Source organism: Cuculus canorus, chromosome 4 (genome assembly GCF_017976375.1).
Source record: "Cuculus canorus isolate bCucCan1 chromosome 4, bCucCan1.pri, whole genome shotgun sequence".
Taxonomy (NCBI): Eukaryota; Metazoa; Chordata; class Aves; order Cuculiformes; family Cuculidae; genus Cuculus; species Cuculus canorus.
Window position 1 is genome coordinate 35,800,681 of NC_071404.1, and position 22,674 is coordinate 35,823,354.

Genomic DNA, 22,674 nt, shown 5'->3' on the forward strand with positions numbered 1-22,674 from the left:
ATGCAGGCAGGTTGGTTAGTAACATTCAGATGTGAGCAGCGAGGACTGCAAAAAGCATGTCAGTCTATATGGGTTGTCTGTTCTAATTTGAAAAAATCTGTTGAAGAATGCAGCAGGGGAGATGGGCTGTGGAGAGGAGCTTAAGAGACCAACATCTGAAAAGGGAAGCCTCTCGAAAGAGCCAGGAGTTGTGTTTAAGGAAGGTAGATTGATCTCCTTGATGTCAGGCAATGAGACCTGACAGATGAGCAAGGTTTTAAAAAAAAAAAAAAAAAGAGTTTATATCTACCCCAGAGATAATGTTAAAGCTACTGAGAAGTAGAGAACAAACAGAAAGTATGTACTTTGAGCCTTGCCCCGGTGTGTTGCAGGGTATGCACACCTCAGATTTTAGTTTCTGGGAAAAGACTACCAAATTGCAGGACCCTCTGCCCGCCCTGGGGGCTGAGCAGCAGCCAGCCTGTACCGCCCCAGCCTGATATTTGTTTTGAACCTTTTATACCAGAAGGGAGGATGTGAAAACTTTACATCAATCTCCCTCTGGCTGTGCTGAGGGTTAACATCCACTTCTTCTCAGCTAGTGAATGGGCTCTCCAGGCAGGAGCCTGCAAGCTACAGGAAGGCTTTTTGTGGTTGCCCCTCAGTGTGCTGCCTGAGACGGGGATAAATAAGAACAAAAGTAACAGAGACTCCAAGGGGCTCAGTGACATTTGGATGGTGACAGAGAAGTTTGATTTTTCTTGCAAAGTGTAACTGAGAAGTGACTTGAGAGATGCTGGAGGAGATGCTATTAAGGCCTGGAGAAACACAGTGAGTGAGATATTCCTGGTGCTCCCGGCTGTGTGCTCTGGACCAGGGCTGTGCCTCTGTGGCTACTGCTCTCCTGTGGGCCCTCTGCAGCTCTGCTCTCCACCCTGCTTTTAACTCTAGCCAAGTTTCTTATGTCATTGTGTGTGCATATCCTTCCCTGTGAAATATCTCGTTGCCTTTGAGGTACTGGAAAGAGGGATGATAGATAATGGTGAGAGCTTCACAGTTATGACTGTCTTCCTGCATCTCCATAAGTCATGCATGTTACCATTACATTAAAATATTGCAAGGACTTGCCTGCAAGTCACATCAGGGTTCTGTGGATGAGTAGAGAGTACAGTTCTCTCTGCCTACTCTGCCGTTTGCTTCCGGACATTTCTCTTCTGAGCTAAATTGAAATCCTTGTGTCATAGTCTGATCAAGCTTATCAGAAAAATATTTTTTATATAGTTATAAAATGAGAAAACTTATTCATACAAAATCCGTTATTAGAGAAAGCTTTAAACCCAAGGTAACGTATTCTTCAAATAAATTTTAACAAGACATAGGTATCAAAATCCACATCAGACTGTGAAGTAACTCAGGCTTATGTAGTTGTGCAGGTACATTACATTTTTTTGTTGCCAGTCATTTTACTGAAAATAATACATTATCAAGATTTTTTTAGATGGAGAAATCCACCACCCAAATTTCTGAATTAGTAAATTTTAAAGTTTAGCTTAAAAAAAATCACAAATTAAAATGGCTTTTTTTCTCTATCACCTTCTAAATTCCTGGGTCTTATTCTTATTGAGTAGCAGATAATATTTGAAAGACTGAATGCATTTAAATAAGTGGGGACATTTTTGACAAGAGGGCTTGTCAGGCAGAGGGTCTGAGTGTTTTTTTTGTGTGGGTGATGAATCAATTAGATAAAGCTTTAGGTTTTGTTGATGGAGTTACTCAAAAGCATAGCCAAAGAACAAAGCAGTTGATTTCTTTCTTCCTTATTCCTTATCTTTTAGTGTATGCTTGCACCATCACATACAATTGGTATCCATGGAAATCATACCATAACAGGAGCTGCTGATGAACTCTTGGGAAATAAAGATCCCATTTTCATGCAAATATTCTAAATAGCAAAGAGGTGAGGAAGAAAAATGATTGATAAATAGAATTATTTCTGTCTTAGAATATATTTCAGTATTTTCCTTGAGGCAGCAGTAGCTTTTTGAAATTGTGTTCTTACCGAACACAAACTTTGATACACTTCCATCAGTGTGTGTGCAAGTTATGAGGAAGAAAGCAAAATCTAAAATTATGCACATTGGTTTTGTGATTAAATATTCTAGATACTCTTTCTGTGATTTAACTTTATTGTCAGTATATAATCCAATAACTTGAGAAAGAGAAGGCACCTTTCATTTAAAAGCTACATTGAGAGACAGATGAACCGCTTGCTAAGGGCTGGACATTGGTGATTAGTGTAGTCTTCCATGTCACATGAAAGCTGTCTCTCTGTGCCCCCTCTATAATGCCCTAAAATCCTACATTTCTCTCTGCATTGAAACGAGAGCAGTATAGTATTCAAGACTGCTGTTTCTGCAGTATTTGTATTCCAGATTTTAGAACTTACCTGCGCTGATGTGAACACTTGCTTTCTGTCCAGCTGCCAGCATAATTTAATGCACGCTCTTGAAGTGGATGGTGCTCCAGTTTGTGTTTCTGTACAGGCAAAGGTGTAGGTTATGTTCCTAAATTGGGCTTCCTGACTTCCATTTCTGTTGCAAACTATGGAAAGAAGCTTTGGTGAAGTAGATGTTGTTATAACACCTCAGATAGATAGCAATAGTGGGAAACTTGCCATAAAGAAATGCACTTTCTTGACAGAGAATCCCTCTAACACTCTTTGGACACACACATAGAGCACCCTTCCTTAATATGTTTTGTTTTGTTTTGCTAATCAAGATCCTGAAATCCATTCCTCTGCCAGTTTCTAAGAATGGTTACAGGGCAGAAACACATGCACCAGTTGTGTGAGCCAGCTCTCCTGTTATATATCTCCTGTTAGGTCTCTTAAGCAAGAATTTAATAACAAAGTTGTGGCAGCCACATACGTTAGCTTTCTGAATTAAAAAAAAATACAGAACAGAACTGTTGCCTTGTACATACCTAATTATCTCTGTATTGTGGTCATTAGATCCTCAGTTACTAAAATGGAAAGCACTGTGACACTGTTGCTGAAAACAAAGGGAGGGAGTGATTGATGCCAGTCATTAATGCTGATGGGGTTCTGATCCATTTGATAGACAAGATCTTCATTAGGGGAGCTGTCTGGACCATTGGAACTGTCTGCAATCTAATCCAACACACATGGCCTGTTTAGCCAGATACTCTAACAGCCATCAGCATTGTCTGCTTTAAATCAGTGTTAAACTTGCCCCTAGTTTGATGGACAAGCCTATTGTGGGGATTGTCTTCCTGTAACTTCGGGCAGTTACTGTTCGGTTTACATCCTGCATCACAGTCGGTTGTCTGTAGTTGGTGTGGTTTATTTAGGATGTACCTTAGTCACCTAAAGCTAAATACTAGGTAGAGATATTCACATGATATCTTTGTAGGAAAAGGGGACAGGGAAGGAAAGAGGGTCATTAAATTTCATTGACTTTTTCCTTTCCAGTCTTAGACTGGATAAATCAAGGCCAAACATTTACTAGCCAAGGCGGTACATGAGACTAATGTGTCTAAAGTGTGAGAGTTTTTCTCATTAGTTGTGTCTGACTAAAGTATCACATTCAGCTGTGCTAGACTTCCCAGCGTGAATGGGGAGTGAGTTGGGCTGACTGGGTCTCACTCCAGACTCTCAGAGGTAATTGCCCTCGAGACTGGGCTCACAGCAAGATTCCTTAACCACTCTTCTATTCTCCACCTGCTTACAAGAGAGAAAATTACTGCATATGGGAAAAACATCACCCAAAACACAGAAAGTCCCTGAAAGGGAGAAGTTTTGGAAGAAGTTAAGTAATGTAAGTGCTGGTCAGTAGTAGACAACAGATGAGTTTGCAATGGGATACAGTAGCTCAAAAAACAAGAAGACTTTTGGACTCTGTGACAGAGAAAAGAGAAGTTGTCCTTCCTCACAGGGCTGTTCTGCCAGGTGTTTGCACTCTGTTAGCTGCTAGGGTCCTGTCTAGGACAGTTTCTGCTTTGAGTAATACAGAGAGGGCATGACAGTTATCAGGAACCCAGGGATGAGGAGGCAACTTGAAATAGGTAACCTCTTTAAATGATGCCTAAACTGGCACTGAGGTGTTTCCAGATGTTTGCAGTGATATGGAGGCACTAATTGGTTCAAAAGACTGTGACTAGAGACAGTCTGTTAAAATAAAGGATGGGAGGAAATTAAATATTTGGAGGAGCTGTGTTCTGATAGAGTCACTGCAACCTGTAACAGCAACAACGTCCCTGCTACAGTGAATGTGTTATCAGAGTTTCCTCTGCAATCCACGCCTTCAAGAATCTGTAATTAGTTGTAATAAAAACTTCCAGTCTGAAATTTCCCTCCTGTTGTGTAAGCCTACCGCAGAGCTATTGTACACTTAAAATACTTATTTTAAACGCTTTCTAAACTAGACTACAACTAGTTGACGTTTGCACCTACAAGTATTTTTTCCTGGAGAAGAGTTTGACAGCATGGTGCTTGTGTCTCATGGTAGGACAAGGCAGCATCATGACATGGGGGTGCCAAATGTCACCTGTGATACAGGTCAGAGCTATTGAGTATTTAATAAAACAGCTAAATTGCTCCAATTGCTTTGATAATAGAGTGACTGCTGAGCCTGCCAAGTAAATAATTAATTTCTCGTACATATTCTTGTGGCTGGCGGCCACCATATTTGGCTCTTGTGGCTGGCAGCCACCTTTGTTTCATGGACCATAACTTGTTGGCACTATTCAAGTAGGACAGAAGCCTTTAAATAGTGATTAGCAGGGACATTAACTTTTAGAACAGAAATGATCTGTGTTCTTTAAAAGGTTGTATGTGTATTTACAAAACAAAATGCTGTAGTGTGTTCTTCTAGCCCTGCCTCTTTAGCCTTTTATGTATCGAGATACACCTCTGAGTTCTATGAGACTGGTGTTTGTAGTTACAGTGAATCTACCCATCATTTTTAAGATCTGGTATGATAGCTTTCTGTTGCTTCCAGAAAAGAATGACACTCAGTTTCGGGGCAGTACTCAGTGCACCTCAACAGGGAGATTTTTCTTTTTTCAGAGAACAGAGGTAGGGAAAGATTGGCAATAAGGTGGTTTGGGGGTGTCTCTTCTATAGCTTCAGCTGTTAAGACAGAAGGTCCAGCACAGCTGACATAGGCAAGCAAATATATGCATGTGCTATGTCTGGGTTTTAGTCTCTCACCTGTAAATTGAAATAGTACCTATTCTACTTACTTGTATAAAGAGTTATTTTGGTCAGTCCTACCCTTCTTTTAACTTCCAAGCTCTCACAAACAGGTATTTATGTGTCTAGGGTCCCTGCTAGACCATCAAATATGGCACTGATTAAAAAAACCCCAAAACTCCAAAGCAAGCCACCTCCACTTCCCAGACTGTGGGATCTGATGCTCCATCTTCTCTTTACTTCACCCCTCACATGCCTGAAGATTCACAGTGCAAAGTCAAAGGGGAAGAAACAAAATGATATCGAGGACTCAATAATACCCACCTTGCCTTAGACTCTCTTCATGCTCTGTCACAACCTGAATGTAATTTAAGACACCTAGGAAGTATTCACGGCCCTACCTACTCAGAATCTTAGGGAGCCTTTTAAAAAATTTATGAATTTGTAATATAAAACAGGCAGTTGTGTGAGCCATCTAAAGCCACGCTTACTTTATAATGGAGAAGTGGCAGTGAATGCAGTATAGCTTGCAGTATCCAAGAGGGATATGTACTCACCTGTGATTAACCTTCCTTGGCCATTAAATGTCACAGTTGGTGCATACACATGGAGCAGAAAGAATATATATTTTTCAGTAAAAAGGTGACTGAAAGAAAGAAGTCATGAAATGACATTTTTTCAGTAGGTTTGTCATAGCTGGAGTGTGGAGGAAAATTGCTTTCTGTAAATCTTGGCCCAACAGAACAAAACACACATTTCTTTCCAGTTGGGAAGCCATACTCATAGACATAATGAAAGCATTGTGCGCTCTGACTTTTGCAAACTCTGATAGAAACCAATCTGCAATCTTGACAGATATGATCTTTTGCAGGATGCACTGTTCATTTACAGCAGCTAGAGACCTCAATTAATTTATGAACGAGGACAGCAGGCTGTGAACTCCACTGCTCAGCCTAGGTGGATATGTCCCTGCCTGAATTTATGTTCTGGTAAGTTAAAAAGATTTATACAAAGCTTTTCTTTCATTTTGAAAGTAGATTAAAATTCTAATGGAAGCCATTTGTATGCATGTGTTGAATTGAATAATATTTATTGCTGTATGAAAAGGGGAGAGAAAAATAGAAGGAAATGCTGAAAAACTTTGCCAGCAATAAAGTTAGTGAGGCAGGAATAAATAGGTACAGAGGCAGAAAGAACCCAAACCAGAAAGTAATACTTAATAGAAAATCCACTGTTTTATAAAAGCATAATGAAAGCAACTTACACCTGTTTCTGAGCAAATAGAAAATAGGCTGCCACCCACTGTGCATGGTCTCACAGTCCTTTAATTCATCTGGTGAGATACTTCTTAATGCTTGAAGAAAACAGCTTTATTGTAGACATGTTGTTTGCAGCTCAGAACATGCACTCTCACTCTGATAGGACTGTGATTTTCTGGCAGGGTGTGATGGTCAGACAACCTATTAATTTACTCCTGGAAATACTTTTAAAAAGTTTGTAGATGACTTAAGGGCACAAATCCCATTGAAGGGGAAGATGTTATTAGGACTTATGCTTCTGGACCTAGTTAATTCATAACCTTTGTTCTAATATGACTATTTTGGTTGGGGTCAAGCTTTTGGATTTTCTTTTGATGTCATAGTTTACAAGCACTGCCCATCACGCAGAGGCATGTGCCGATACAACAGGAGTGTATCCAGGAGGAGGAATAAACCAGAATACCCATCCAAGAATTACTGTAATCTTACTTGGCAGTTGCCTTGTCTGAACTGTGATCAATAGAGCGAACTTGTGAGAGTTCTGCATGAAAAGGGGTATGTAAATATTTGAGCTGTTCCTGAAAAGACTTCTCAGCGAGATAAATTTACTTTTATTAGCTGACTTAATAAAGAGAATGCATGTACTCCTAGAGCTATCGACAGCGCACAAAACAATGCAAAGGTATTCTCCCTGAGCACCTCAGAGCTGGGATCTGGTTTCCACATCTGAATGTAGTAGTCCAGGTAAGCTGTTGGCGTTACATAGCCACAACAAAGCAGATAAGCTCATATAAATGTTGGTAAGGACCGCAACAAGTTCATGCTGTACAGCCGTGGGCACCAGAATGAGGAAGGGGTATCAGAAGAGAAGGTAATACTGTGGAAAGGGCCAGTTCCCAGTGGGATGGGCTATGGTGGGCAAGAACATACTGATAAACTAGTAAGATTTGAAAACATTAATTTTGTATGCTCTTAGGTTAGTCTTTATGATGCATAATCACCTGAAATGCTCTACATTTTCTGGGGAAACCAATATTGACTAATACAATATTGTGTTTCTTTGCACATTCCTCATGCCAATTCCATAAATTTAAATCCACCAGTATCAAGATAAAACAACCCTTGATAATAGATATATAAAATATAAATGAAGAACTAATGCAAGATATAGACATTCCAAACCAGTCAGAGTTAGTTGTGATAATACTTATGTGTTTTATGGGGTGGCAAAATTAAACTTAGGACCACTTTCTAACATTTTTATTCACATTAAATAGTATCTTGTTTTATGCATAATTCCACACATGTTTCATTAATTCTAGTTAAGAATTTAATTGACAAAAAACAAGAATCACAGAGCATAAAAGAACAGGACTCTTATTAAAGACAGTATTTTCATTAATCGTTTAAAGATATCAGACAAAAAGATGATACACTCTCCTTCAATATGTATCCATATTTTGATACACTTTTGAAAAGGTAGAACTGGGCTTATTTTTGTAACTAGTTCAGCATCTAGGCCAGGTTTTTCAGGGGATCAAAGAGGCTCAGGTGCAGACTCTTGTTTGATTCCTGTGCCCTAACTCAGTACGTCTTAATGGCATTATTTGAGCAGATGCTAATTTTGAACAGGATAGGAGAATTGAATCCTTGATAAATTACCAGCCAGCCAAGCTATCTAAAAGCAGTTTTTTTCTGGGCTATCCTGTGGCAAAAGCATGCATAAATCACTATCCCTTTATTGTATGGCCCCCTGGAACGTAAATCTTTTCCTTCTGCCTTTTATCTCAGCTTACGTTTCATTGAACTATGCAGTGAATTTTTTTTTTTGGGGTGGTGGTAAATTAATGCACTGCATTTTCCTTCCACACACATTCTTCATTGCCTTTAGGGATTTCATTTGACAAAGGCTTCGCTAATGGAAATGCAAATTTTCTATCTGTCATGGAGTACTTTTGACTCTGCTGTTTGTCAGAGCAACACATTCCTCAAAAGCGTGGTTACTTTGACTTCTCAGAAGCCAGGGGAATTGTGTCTGCACCTACCAGGGCTCTGTTTGACCTACCAGACAGCAAAGAATGTATTTATGTAAATTTGAATGAGAAATATTAGCCTATTCAGTTCTCTGCTATAAATAAAAAAACCACATAGATTGAAAGCCTTATTAAGCTTTGATTTATTGTAGCCAGTCATCCGTTTCCTGTTTAGTAGTTTTGTTGCACTTTAATAGACAGCACCTTCTTTCATTTTCTAGTGATACATTAGTTCTGATAATATTCCATCTAATCTAATCTTATCTTCTGAGGGTTGTAGAAAAGCACACACATAATAGTGGAGAGACCCTTGAGCTACATGATTTGCAGATTAGAAAATGTCCTTTGTCTTTATTGTTCCACTATAAACAGAGAAGACAGCCTCACCAAATTTTTAGTACTGGAATTGTCCAACAGCAATAGACAAACCTTTACCCAGTGCATAGAGGAATGAGCCTCTGTGTTGTCATATTTATATAAGAACTGAAAAAAATAAAATGCTTTGCATCCTTGGCAAGAGAAACCCTTCTCATTCACGCTTTCAGAATTTGCCCTTTTGATACTGTCTGAATCTCAGTGGCCACAAAAGGTTCTGTCTAGGGCAAAACAGTAAGTAAAATCCTTATGCCTTTTAAGTAGTCTGTAAAATTCCCAGTTACCAGGGAGGTCCAGCAATTTGTGTGCCATGTTAGTCCATCTGAACATTACTAACAGTATATTTTTACCATCCATGTTTGGTAGCCTCCCCTGGTGTGCTCTCTAGCCTAAGCAATGCATTTTCTAACTCTTCTCCCACTGAAACCAACGCCCTTGAGTAGTCACACTTCTCTTTTTAATTCTGACCTCCGTTTTCTTTTCAAATTTTGTATAGTTCTTTTCTTTCCTGGAAAGCTGTACTCCTTCCTGCAAAACTGTGGCATTCTTTCACCTTCTCTGTCCTTGAGTCATTTCATCTCTTCATGATCCACTCACCTTCATTACTGCCCCTTACAAAACCTCTCTCACTTAGCATCTCTGCTAATGGTCTCAAAGGGGAAGGACCGTCCTTGCCTTCTCTGCCACACTTAGGCTCTTGGATGAAAGAACTGGGGAAATTCATGGCTAGTGAATTCATGCAGTAGCTTCTGCAGTTCACATTCTCTGTTCAAACCAGGTTCCTGTAGGGCCATTACAAAATGAAACGCCGTGGAGTCACTCCTGCCTGAACAGGCAGATGTTTCTTGTTGGCGTTGATGAGGTTCCAGCTCCAAATTTTAATGACTGTATAATAAAGGAAAGGAGCTGAATGCCTCATACAGATGGATATTCTTGCTTGTGCAAGTCCGACTGTACAAGCAAAAGATCGCTTCACCATAGTTATCACATGATGATGATCTTCACAAACATGGATTTTGTCCTCTGCATAGAGTGGAGGAGACCAGCAACTGCCAGGGCTGCTCATTGTAAAGGCAGCCAGTGGTTTCAAAACGCTCATTTCTGCAAAGACATGATTCTTCTGAAATGGAGGATGCTTTCCAAGGCTGGAGTTGCAACAAAGTATTTACTTAGCCATAGAGATCATAATGTTCCACTTTTATTTGAATTATTAAAATGCAATACTGCACAATAATCATTATTGCAGAGCTTCAGAACGCTTACTGACAATGCGGTCTTGGCAAGGTAAGTACTAGTCTTTTTAATGGACAGTTGTTGCAACAGAGGGGGAGAAACCTGCTTCAGACTAAGCTGTGCTTTCTGAAGGGGCAGAAGGTATCGATTGTAGTATTGATCCCACACAGATTTTTGTTGTTGCTTTATATATTAAAAATACTCCCCGTCCCCATCCTCTCTCAACAGATCAGATGTCACTTCACTTTTCTTTCCTTGAAATAACACTGGAAGCAGATTGTTGACAGCTTCAGGCTTCTGCACAGTCAGCATTCTAAGAGAACCGTATAGACATGAGCAAAAGTCAAATGGTCTCCTAGGAGCTCCAACCCATTAAAACAATTGCTAAGGGCGCAAGAGCACAATAAACATCTGTGGTTTGTCTCCCCAGCATACCACATGCCTTTCAGCTTACCTCTGCTTGGAAATGGGCTTGAGCTGTCTGATTGGACCCAGATGTGAACTTGCGGAGTTCAAGGCTTTTCAGAGCTCAGATTTTGGTTCCAGGCTCAGTCTGAGAGTAAAGTTAGGTTCCAGATCAGGACTTGTCATATTTGACAATGCTTTAACAGTACTTTTTCTTTTCAGCTCTGTTCTGCTAGGAATTGTCTCTTTGCAAGCATCCTGATCTACTGGACAGTCATCATTGGAACCAAATACTGGCAATGGAGAAAGTAAGCACCTTCATAAGGTACTCCATGCATGCTGTCTTCTTCGTGAGTCAGTCACTGTTTTTAGCTAACTCGGTTTTAAAAACATAATCATCAAGTTGTTGCCACAGAACATTTTATTACCTTGATTTTGTGACAAGATGCATATTCATATTTTATTTTAAAGACAGACTTTAGCAATCTAAATGATACCAACCTTAACATACTAATTAGAAAACAGTTTTATACGGAAATGTTTATCACAGCCCTGTGCTTAAGTAAGAAACATCTTTTATTTACAGAACTATGATGTCTCATTTATGATAGCTGGCTGGCCATAGTGAAGTTCAACAAAAAGAAAAGTGAACCAAAACTCTGGAAAAATCTGTTTTACTAACAAATGCCACTCAGCAGTATTTCAGCCTCAAGGATGAAATATACTTTAGAGGGTTAAGCTGAAAGGAAACAATCGACCTGTTACTTTTAAAACAGCTAAAACTATTTGATCAGAAGAGATGAGAATTAAGATGTTGAAATAACTTAGTAGTATGGTAAAGGTAAATCCTGCAGTGCTTAATTCTTCTGTAACTGTGTGATTGTGCAGTTCAATGGAGAATAAACACAATCTTGTTGGCAATGATGATATTACTCTTAAGTCTTTGCTAAAACACCTCATAGAGAAGGAAATGAGAGACAAAAACCTGTCCTAAATAGGATGGAATAGGGAGCAACAGTTCTAACTCTGACTGCCTCACTCTCAATCCACTTCCATTCAGAAAGCTCAAATAAGAAATCATGGAAGTGAACACAACCCCTTCCAAGTTGGATCTGTACTTGCTTATTAGTTAAGAGATTGCATCAATGCATCAAAATCACAAGTCTTACTACCAGCGCAGCATCGGCAGAATTTGCCACAGTCATTTTAGTGTGCAACGTAATGGTGACTTGAGAACACAAAGAGAAAAATACAATGGGAATAATGCAATACAGATGGCAGAATATTTGCAGTTAATAAAAGAAGGCACAGTTCCTGTAGCTGAGGAAAGTTTATCTAAAGGCACCAATACCTATCTTTATACGTGGGGGAACAGCAAAGGGAAGGAATGGCACCACATAGGACTTCTTGTAGGCAGAGTAGATAAGGCACAGATATTAGGGATGCTGCAAGACAGCTTGGGTGGAAGCTGCATGGCTGTCCTGGATAAACAGTATCATGTCACTCACTAATGGCTTAAATGACTTGAATAGGGAAGATTTGTGCCAGAAGATTGGCGCCTGCCTGTTTTGAAGTTGCATTCTCAGTGCTGCAGTTCTGCCAGGCAGAGAGAGTGTGTCTTCTGGCTAGGGGCTGGAGACAATGCTGGCTGGTATGGGAAATGAAATAGCAAATAATCCCAGAAACAGGGTAGAGGGAGCAAAGCAATGAATATTATCTTTTATTCTGCAAAGTTCTCAGTACAGGTATTGCTTAATTGCAGAGCTGATTCCTGATAAACTGTCGTCAGAAGAGGACTAGAAATAAAGAAAAGAGCTCTTAGAATTGGTTCAGGATGCCCGGTGCAGAAAGGCGATGGGGCCTGTTCCTAACTTTGCAATGAAGGGTGAGGGGGGTCTTGTCAGCACTGCTGGGACAAGTTTAAGAGGATATGAGCAGGGAGGATAATCACAGCGCTCTGGCAGGTGGGAATGCATTGCAATAGAAAGGATGACCTGCACAGAGTGAGTTGCTGCCAGATGGCTCCCAGCTGAGGGACTTAAGGAGACTGTGATCTGGCCTAATCAAATGCCTGGCACCTTCACTCTCTGCAGTGTCCAGAAAGACAACTCTCACTGCCAGTGGTACAAAGGATCGGGAGTGATGAGACTGCCTGTTACAACTACAGTCTGGGCAGTGTGTGCAATTCTTTTTGCTGGCTTTCCCTCGGTGGCATTACCTTGAATATGAGGAAATTAAGGAGAAAAATTGCTATGAGCTTTGTAGGCCCTTTATCTCTTTAATCTCCTCTCTACTTTCTATTTTCCTGCCTCTTGCCATCCATCTTTGCAGAGACAGTGACCAAGTTAAGCTAAACAACAATTCAGATTTTTGAGACTAATTTGATTTCTGCTTTCAGAAACTGTTTGAAATTACCTAAATATACTATTTTGACTAGGACTAAATTTTCAACGCAAATCCTGGGATCACCAAAGCAAGAATTCAACACAGATCTATTGGATTTGGGGAAAGGAAAAAAAAATACCTTGCATGTCTGTGGGTAGAAAAGTAGACTATATGATTTCTGGGATTCCCTTTAGAAGGACATGAGGAAAGGGCAAGAAAGACTGCATTCTGTAGCATGTTTCCTTACAGAAACTTGGTGTGGTGGTTCTTAAGGTTTGATGTTGCAAGAAGCCGTAAAGTTACTGGTTGAGCCTTCTGGATGGTTAGTGCAGAGCCTGCAAGGGCTGTTTGTGTTAAGTTGTATTGATTGCCTTGTGTATAATTTAATAAAGTTGAAGCCTGCTTTCTTTCCTTGCAGCTACACACTGCATCTGTCCTTGTTGGAGTGTTCCCATGGCAATTGTGGGCTGGATTTTTATTAGTTTGATTTACTCGATAAATAAATAGAAAAATAAACCAAGATAATTACCCAACAATGAATAGCTACCATACGAACATAGTGAAAACTACACCAAAGGCCACTGGCAACGTTCTAGTTTAAAAGTGGTGCAGAGATTCCTAATATAATTTTTCTGACCTTCATTGGCCCTTCCTCCGTGAGGTGTCAGTCTCTGTTGCTTGTATGAGTTTCGCTGCATACCAAATGCCTCTCCTGGCGTCTCATGTTCCTTCCATTGTTATTCTTGTTTAAGCAGTGGCAGCAGCTTTTATGCCCTCTTAGTCTGAATAGTTACATTTGTGGGGAAGAAAGTTCCTTCTTTTCTCCCTGGAGAAGTGGTAGAAAAACCTGTTGTAATAAAACAAACACCTATGCTTCAGCTGAGGTTTGCTTTTCTAACAGACTACTACGTGAACATACAGGCAGGCTGCTAACAGGCTCCTACATCTCTTAGGAAGCCAGCACTGCTGGGAGATGTGGGGATGTGGCTTGGCTCCTGATAACCTTGGGGGAGATAGAAGCATGGCACAAGTGCCCTTTGCAAGCGGTATTGCAGCACAGCTTCTTTAATGGAAGAACAAGAGGGGACTAGTCTGCAGGTTATTTAGAGGACAGGAAGACTTCGGTAGTAAGCTCATAAGGAAATTGCATCTGATGCTTGAAATATAGATGCATGTGTCACTTCTTTTACAATGTAGTTTGAGTAGATTTTCAACTCACTGTTCATAAATGTTAGGAGCCTAGGCTTCTGCTATAGGGGCACAGCATTTGGTGCAGCACAGCATGGGAAAGCTGTAAATGTGGCAGTGCATTCAGCACTGACAATAAAATTTGACTTGAACTTCCCCAAGTACTTGTTCTAAGCTCTGGGAGCTGCTGATAGCTAATGATTGCCTGGCCACTAACACAACTAGTACCAGTAGAAAACCAGAGGATTTTTGTTGTGACTCCTTGTTCCTTTGGGACGGGAGATGTAGAGCAGGAGCTATGTTTCTGAACAGAGTCAATCAAGGGCTGTCTCTGCTGACTGCAGGGTACTTGTGTTTCAGTCAAGAGCCATTTTAAATCCTAAACTTCGTATAAACTAACAGGAAAAGAAAAATATTTCTTTTGAATGTTCACTGCACTGCTGATCAGAATATGCTATGCAGGATGCACCCAGTGGTGTTCAAGCAGCATACTAAGCTAAGCTTTTAATCAGAAGTAGATACTGGTATGCCTTTGAAGATGTCCTTTTTCACTAGAGGATCTCCTACAAGTGCAAAACTTTTTAAGAGCATCCGCTGAATTGCTTAAGACATCCCCGAATTTTTCAGCTTCCCCAGTGAAAAGCATTTAAACTGTTGGAAACTGGCTTTAATGCTGATTGGAAGGCAGCTGTAACACAAGTTAACATTTGGGTCTGTTACAGGGAACTGTAGATCCTGTTTCAAATCTCATTTTCATGAGAATTACATCAGCACTTACATCAGCACTTAAGTCTCCCACCACTACTAGTGGAAATGTTTTTAACATTACTGCTGAAATGTCAGTGCCTTTGTGAAGAAACTGTCATTATGAGAAGATCCTTATGACAGCAGCCTGTTCCCAGCGTTAGACCTGTAGAAACTGGGAGGCATGAGGTTTGTTTCTTGACTTTGCTCCTGGACTGTCGTTGCCTGCAACCCTTATCATCTCTCTGTAAAATGGGGATAAATGTTGGCTTCTTTTGTACAATGTTATGAGCACTTCAAAGAGCGATGTTTCAAGAACCTCTGTTGTTCTCACCTCCGTCTCTCCCCTGTGGTGAGAAATATTACAAGACCTGTGGCCTTGGAAGGTGCGTAGGTTCTCTCCTGAGCCTCTCCGGCAGCTGCTTCCGAGGCCAGCTTGCCTAGCGGGAACGCTGAGCAGTGGGCCAGTAATTGTAAAATTTCACCCTAGGAGACTTTCCAATTCTGCCTATAGTAATACCCTAGAAATATACTGCTATAGAGCTATTATAGCCTGAATCACAAGTTTTGGGAGAGAGGAGAGTGAACAGATTCACCTTGGCTTTCCCCAGCAATGTAGTGAGAGAACATATCCTGAAATAAACAGGAAGAGAGCTCTCAGATGTTACTTCTCAGTCCAAGGAAGTAATATGCACTCTCTCTAGCCGTGTAGATTATCAAGATACCATTAATAAGGTTTGTTTGCTGGTCTTGTGAGCACGAGGAGCATGAGTCTTCTTGGGGATTTGCAAAGCACTTGAAGGAAAAGCTTTGTGGCTTCGAGGTGCGGAAAACAGGACCCTGGCCCTCTGCCACTCTGGGTCTTGAGGTGGCTTGGGAATGACAAGCAGAAGTTTATAACCCTCATTAGATGGTGGGATAGCGCCTTCCATTTCTGAAATCCCTAGTTTTTAGCCTGTGCCTATTATTCTGCCTTGTGGAGATCTATTACGGAGAGAAGACTCTCTGAGGGGCAGATGAAGAGGAGGTCCAGTATAATACAAGTTTGTGAGAAAGATCAGGACCTTGAGCCTTCTCCCCTGCTTCCAGCCCTTTGTGACATTGCCTCCTCTGTGCTACATAAGGTACAGTCACTTTCTTCCTGCCTCTTTACTTGCTATCGGTGTTTTATTCAATCAATATTCTCCTCTTCAGCCAGTACTTCCTTTTCTTTTTCTTTTTCTTTCTTTTCCACTTTGCTTCCCCTCTCCTGTTCAGCACCTGATCCTTCTCCGCTCTGTGGGGGCTGTGAATGTCACTGGTGCTGGGACCCCGACTGCTTTTGCACCATACCTGCACTGTGACACATGCTTGGTACATATGGCATAGTATGAGCTTGAGCAATGATTTTTGCTCTTGCCAGACAAGTCCCTGAGAAATATTCACAGGGCGAGGTCTTTTGAGGTCCCAAGCCTGCAACGCAGTACAGAGAAACTGCTCCCTTCCTGGGCAGCAATGTTGAGTCACTCTGGGCAGGGAGCAAAGCTGGGTGGCTTTCTGCCTCCCCCAGCTCTCCTTCTTGTGCACGCTGGTTTTGATCTGGAGGACAGTAAAAGCCAAAGATAAGCTCCTTGGGCCACTCCATCTACAGCTGCTGCCTTTCCTTCCTATTAAAAAGATTCTCACACTACACATTGTTCGAGCATTTTTGTGGTGGGGGTATTGAGCTGGGATGTACCTGACAGTTAACTACTGTGCTGTTCATGTTAGCTGGTAAGTATGGGGAGGTTTTTACTATAATATGCAGTTGTTTTGTTTGTTTGTTTATTTTTAAACACCTAACCCTCAACTCGATCCAGGAATTTCAGTGGAAGACTTGTCATATCCTAATTAGTCCTACAAATTTTGTACAATACAAATGTTTTGGTAAGGGAACTGTATTGATCAAAATTTGTATAAATCCTGTTAGTCACAGTAGCTGAACCCATGTGAACCCTCTGATGGGGATTGTATCCTAAATTCCTATGGTACCATTAAAACTTCCACTTTTTATGCATAGATAGGCTTTTATTTGAGCTTCTGTGTCCTCACGTTCTGGTGCACTAAAGCATGATGTCATCTGATGTGATGCGTGGGCTGCAAGATCTGGGCTTACCAGGCTTCCTTGACTATGGGTTGTCAGCTCCATATCTCCCTTTGTTTGTCAGCTAGAGTCACATCCATAGCATTTCGGTTGAATGTTTCTTGTCTACTCTGACTGAGAAGAGAAATACAACTCCAGAAAACAGATAACGCTTCTTTACTGGGTTGCAATGATTTATGCAAATTACAACAGGAATGAGGAAATGCAAATCCCTTGTGCTTCCAGAAATTTCAGGTTTCTGTTTAATAACACCCCAGGCCAGCCACTTTGAGGACACTATTCTATTTCTTGGGTTGTTGAACTCATTTGGCCTTGTGCCTCACAGCACCACATGGGGTATGTCTTAATAGACCTGAAAGGTATGGCATGCTGTGACTTGATTTTATTTACACTTATGTAAATATCACTGTGTTTATTTTAAAATGACTGAACTTCTGCACTTTACTCTGGGGTGGCAAGGGTTGCTGAAAAAACAGTTAGGTTCCTATTTAAATCTGAGAGACTTAAAATCATGCTCACTGTCTGACATATCTTACTTTGCTGAGCTCACCCAGTGAAAATGTACTGCTCTGTTGTCTGGTCTGTGCTGGCATCTTGGTTTTCTTTTCTTTTACTAGCCCATGACTCTAATTGGATTTCCAATGACAGAAGTGATAGCTATCATTTCTTGGTAATATAGAAAAAAATAATATTCCAACAAAAAATTAAACTTTGAAATATATTTTCTCTAATTTAACTGAAAACCCCTGTGTCTCTAAACGTCAGAGTTCCAGCTCAAAATGACAACTTGACTAGCCAGAAAAGGGAGTTCTAAGGAGCTACAGGTGTAATGAGATAAAAAAATTTCTAGCTTATCATGTGGTGCTGGTCAGGAACTTTCCATCAGAGTGTTTTTATTTTCTGTAGTTGATTTGACGGCTGTTAGTGGAAATGTACCTATCAGTTTTGGCAGGCAAATCTTCTCATGCAGGAAAAGCAATCTCTGGAGCAGGGCAGATGTCTGTTTGTGGAGCATCCTGCTTGCTCTGGTGTGGCTGACAGCCCTCCCTGGGTCCTTGGAGACCGACTGCTTCCAGTGCTCTACCAGCCTGGAGACTTAAAACATGAAGACTTAAACTTCCATCTCTAATAGCCCAGACGGGACAACTTAAGGCTGGTACTGCTAGTATGAGTACGCCTTCTCAATCTCAAGTTAGTTCTGTTTTATGTTTAACTAAGTAATTAAATATTTACTAGGCCAGAGTGGGAGCAGGTGACTGAAACTGTTATGGTACAGCCGCTTAAACTGACTCTGATCAGCAAGATCCTGCCCGTCTCCCTGGCTGCATGTTCTTATCTTCTCACTTGGGTTGTGCTCTTCTCATGCTGCCTCATGCATTCCAGAGAGCTAAGAACCATTCAGAATGCATCTCTGCGGAGGAGGTCATTTAGGTTCTCAAAGTGGCTCACAACAGGATCAGATATATATAAGTGGCTGGCCAAAGGAATGGGAAGGTTTGGCTGGGAAGAGCTGGGAGGAAAGCATACAATTATTCCTTTGGACAGCAGTGGGCCTTTAGAATGGTTTAGCTTTAGCCTCACTTCATACCCTGATTTCTGAGTCTTAACTGGGATGTGTACAGCTGTATATTAATGTTTTCATCTGGTTTCAGGGGATGAATATGTATGCCACTGCTGACAGTAACGAGGTGGTTAGCATGTGAGCTGAGAATATTTAACTCTCAGATTCCTGGTTGTGAACTTGTATGTACCAGCAACATGCCCTATTGATAAACAGATGGCTACTTTGGGATATCTTGCTTTCTCCCCAGTGATTCCTTCAGTGGAAGATCATAGATATCTCTAGGTTTCATCAAGATGTGGCATCAGGAGGTCAATCGTCAACATAGCCCATGGCTACGCCTTTGCTCCCTTGTCTTCCTCAGCCCTTTTCCTCTCTCTTACTGCTGTTCTGCTGCTCCCTCAAACTAAGCTAAACAGCCTCGCAAGACCAGGAGATGTGCAGACCTGGCAAATGGCTTTGCACATGTGATTTCCCAGAGGCTTCAGTCTCAGGAGTGGGGTGCAGCCGGCCTTGCCTGGACCCAGCAGAGCCCATTCAGCAGGACCATACCCAACACCTCATTTGCAGCAATGACCTGTCCCCCACCAGCTGCAAACCACTGTGTTAGGAACATCTGGTATGAGCTGCCATCTGTGCCTTCCAGCTCACAATGAGTTCAGCGGGATTACTTGTATTCATAAGGCTGGTTGATGCTGCCATTTTTAATATTTCCTTTCTTAAAGTTAGTTAAGTGAGATTTTTATTAAGCATAGTCTACGTGTGAAGCTGAGAGCCTCTGTTTCCAGGCACAGGGTGCAAATGACCGCTGAGCTGCTGCAGAAGGTAGCCAGTATTTCTACTGGTTCATTGCTAATTATTGCTTCAGTAAACAACAGCTGTTCAGACACAGCTCAGCTTCTTGCTTTGAAAAGATTACAGTGCCCAAACTGTAGTCTGGTATTATTGAAAAAAAGAAAAAAAATGTTATAATCATTTCACTCCCCTACTGCTACAGATTTTATGGGCCTTGTAGTGTGCTGTTATGTCAGGCATATTAATTGCTCGAGAGTCAATGTTAAGCAAATGAAACAGCAGTGCAGTGTTTGGACACTTGGTTATAGACAGTTTAACAGCAGTCTTCTGGAGAGACTGTGCATTAGTCTTAGATTATTTTTCAGCACTAGAGGAATGTCTCTTTCAAAGTAACTATAAAATGAACCATTGCTGCCATGCAATCGCAGTAATAAGCTGTTAAGGTACATTGCAAAGCATGAGGTCATTGGCACTGTGTTCTTCCAGCCACCCAAGAAGTGCAAGAGCAACTAATTAGTGCAGCTCCTTCAGAGGCTATTGCAACAGGAGGAACGAAAGGCAGAAAAGTGCAAGGAGGCCCCCACTGTTACTATCTGCCCTTTAGATGAAGGAATTGTTGGTATTAACTTAGCAGAGGCTGAAGGCCTGACCCAGCACAGCACCGAGTGTCACTGATGTGTGCTTGGCACTGAAAAGAAAAATAGCCCTGTTCTCTACTCCATGCAGTTCCTGGCATTCTGCTTTCTTCCTGAGGAGCAGGATTTATTGGGGCATCTTCTTTGATTTATTAAGGAGCAAAAAATTACAAATTAATTTTCAAGGCATGTGCAGACACACGTGCTTTGCTGCACAGTACCAGGCCGAGCCCTTCCCCTCCGCCCTCCCGGCCAAGGCAGCTGTAGCCCTGCAGTAGCTGGGCCGGCGTTGGTATTGGGCTGTGGCAATGCCTACAGCCATAGCCAGCCACCCGCTACCGTGGGGCTGCCTCCAGCCAGAGCACGCTCCCTCCAGCTAAGCTGAGAAGCAGGCTGCTCTTTGTTTGAAGCAGCGATCTTCACACTGTTGCACTTCACTGGCTGCAGATGAAAGCCATCTGTAAATACCTTTTGTGCCGTTAAAAACAAAACCCCTCACATATTTTAATAAATGCATACACCAGCAGTCCAGCTGGCACCCTTTGATTGCGTTTAAAAAGGAACAAGGTGGTATTGAGCAGCTACTCACGTCCAGGTGCAATTCAGCCCGCAGCAGAACAGGACTCGCTGGTGCGGCTGTGTGATGCAGCAGGGCTGTGGCAAGCGCCTGCGGGCTGAGGGCAGCAGGCAGGGTCCTGCTGGCGTTGCTGCCCCTCCAGAGAACATGCCACCTCCTCTGCAGGAACGGTGTGCTACAGGGAGAGTGGAGAGGGAGCAAGAGGTGGCACTGGGCCCAGCAAGACATGCCAGGCCTGCGTCAGCCAGGTGCCATGCTGTGGATCAACATAGCATCAAAGAATGGTTTGGGTTGGAAGAGACCAGGAAGGTCATCTAGTCCAACCCCTCTGCAGGGACACCTTCAACTAGATTAGGTTGCTCAGAGCCCCACCCAACCTGGCCTTGAACGTCTCCAGGGATGCGGCACCTACCACCTCTCTGGGCAACCTATTACAGTGTTTCACCACCCTCAGTGTAAAAAAAATTCCTCCTAATATCTGGTCCAAACCTCTCCTCTTTTAATTTAACACCATTACCCCTTGTCCTATTGCTACAGGCCCTGCTAAGAAGTTTGTTCCCATCTTCTTGTAGCCCCTTCAGGAACTGGAAAGTCGCTATAAGGTCTCCTAAGAATCTGCTCTTCTCCAGCCTGAACAACCAGCTCTCCAACTGGTTCTCCAGCTCTCTCTCAGCTTGTCCTCACATGGGAGATGCTCCAGCCCTCTGATCATCTTCATGGTTCTCCTCTGGACCCGTTCCAACAGCTCCATCTCCTTCTTGTGCCGAGGATTCCAGAACTGCACACAATACTCCAGGTGAGGTCTCACAAGAGAGGAATAGAGGAGCAGAATCACCTCCCTCGACCTGCTGGCCATGCCGCTTTTGATGCAGCCCAGAAAGCTGGGGAGGGACAGAGGGGGAATCGGTATAAACTGGACAGCAGCAGATTCAGACTAGACATAAGGAGGAATTTCCTCACAATGAGAGTGGTGAGGCACTGGCACAGGCTGCCCAGAGAAGCTGTGGCTGCCCCATCTCTGGAGGTGTTCAAGGCCAGGTTGGATGGGACCTTGGGCAGCCTGATCTGGTGGAAGGTGTCCCTGCCCATGGCAGAGGGTTTGGAACTGGATGATCTTTAAGGTCCCTTCTCAACCCAAAGTATTCTATGATTCTATGTCCCCAACCCAGACACCCCCTGTGGCTGCCGTGCCCAGGCAGCGAGCAGCTGTGAGCACTTGCTGCCCTTAAGCCTGAAGTTGGCTGTGGGGTGAACAGGATCCTCTCCCAGCGAGGGATGTGTGGGTGCTGTCCTCCCTCCTGAGCCTGGAATAGCTGTGATGGAGGCTTGGTAATTGAGGGCAATTCATGCTTAGGGCAAAGCGCTGGCACAGACAGTTTTATTATTTTCCTTTTTTTTTTTTTTTTTTAACCTAAACACCTGCCTCTGGATGCCTTGGAGACACAAACATGCAGGCGTATTGGCTCCTGCTACGCTTGTGAAAAGAATTTAATAGAGAGTGAGCAGGTTTATTTTAGTTAGTGTTAATAACCAGCTGCTATAAAAAGTAATAGAACAGCGCATCTCTGCTGTGGAAACCATTTAAAATCTCAGGACTTGAAGGTTAATCTTTGTTGGCTTCAGTCTGTATCACTTTAGTTTGGATATCTCAGGGTTGGAAAAGGGAAGGGGAGAAGGGGAAGACAAACCCAGACCCTTTGGTCTGTTTTTTTACCAGTTGTTTTTCACCAGTTACAGAGGTTTCACTTTGATGTCTTCTGTGCAGCTAAATGCATGTGCCATCATCGGGTTTAAAGTCCGAGCACCAGCATGCATTACGTGTCATTCTAATAGCTGCCTATGGTGCCAAAAGATTCAAAAAACTACTTTCCTAGCTTGCTCTAGTGGTCATGTAGCAGAACTTTCCCTGTGTGTGTTTTGATTTTTTAGTATCCAGTTCCCAATGTGAATTTTATCAAAATTGCATTCCTACTCACTTCCCTCTTCCCTCCTTTAGAAGCACTGTACTATAAGGGGGGGGGGGGGGGGGGGCGGTTCTTGCAAAGGCACTTAAGAGTCACTTATTATCAAAGGAGCCTTTGGCTCTTTTGTATTGGTTTTTTGGGTTTTTTTTTTTTGGTGGGAGGTGTGTGAGCTGTTTAAATCTCTCCCCACAAGACAATTTTTTTTTT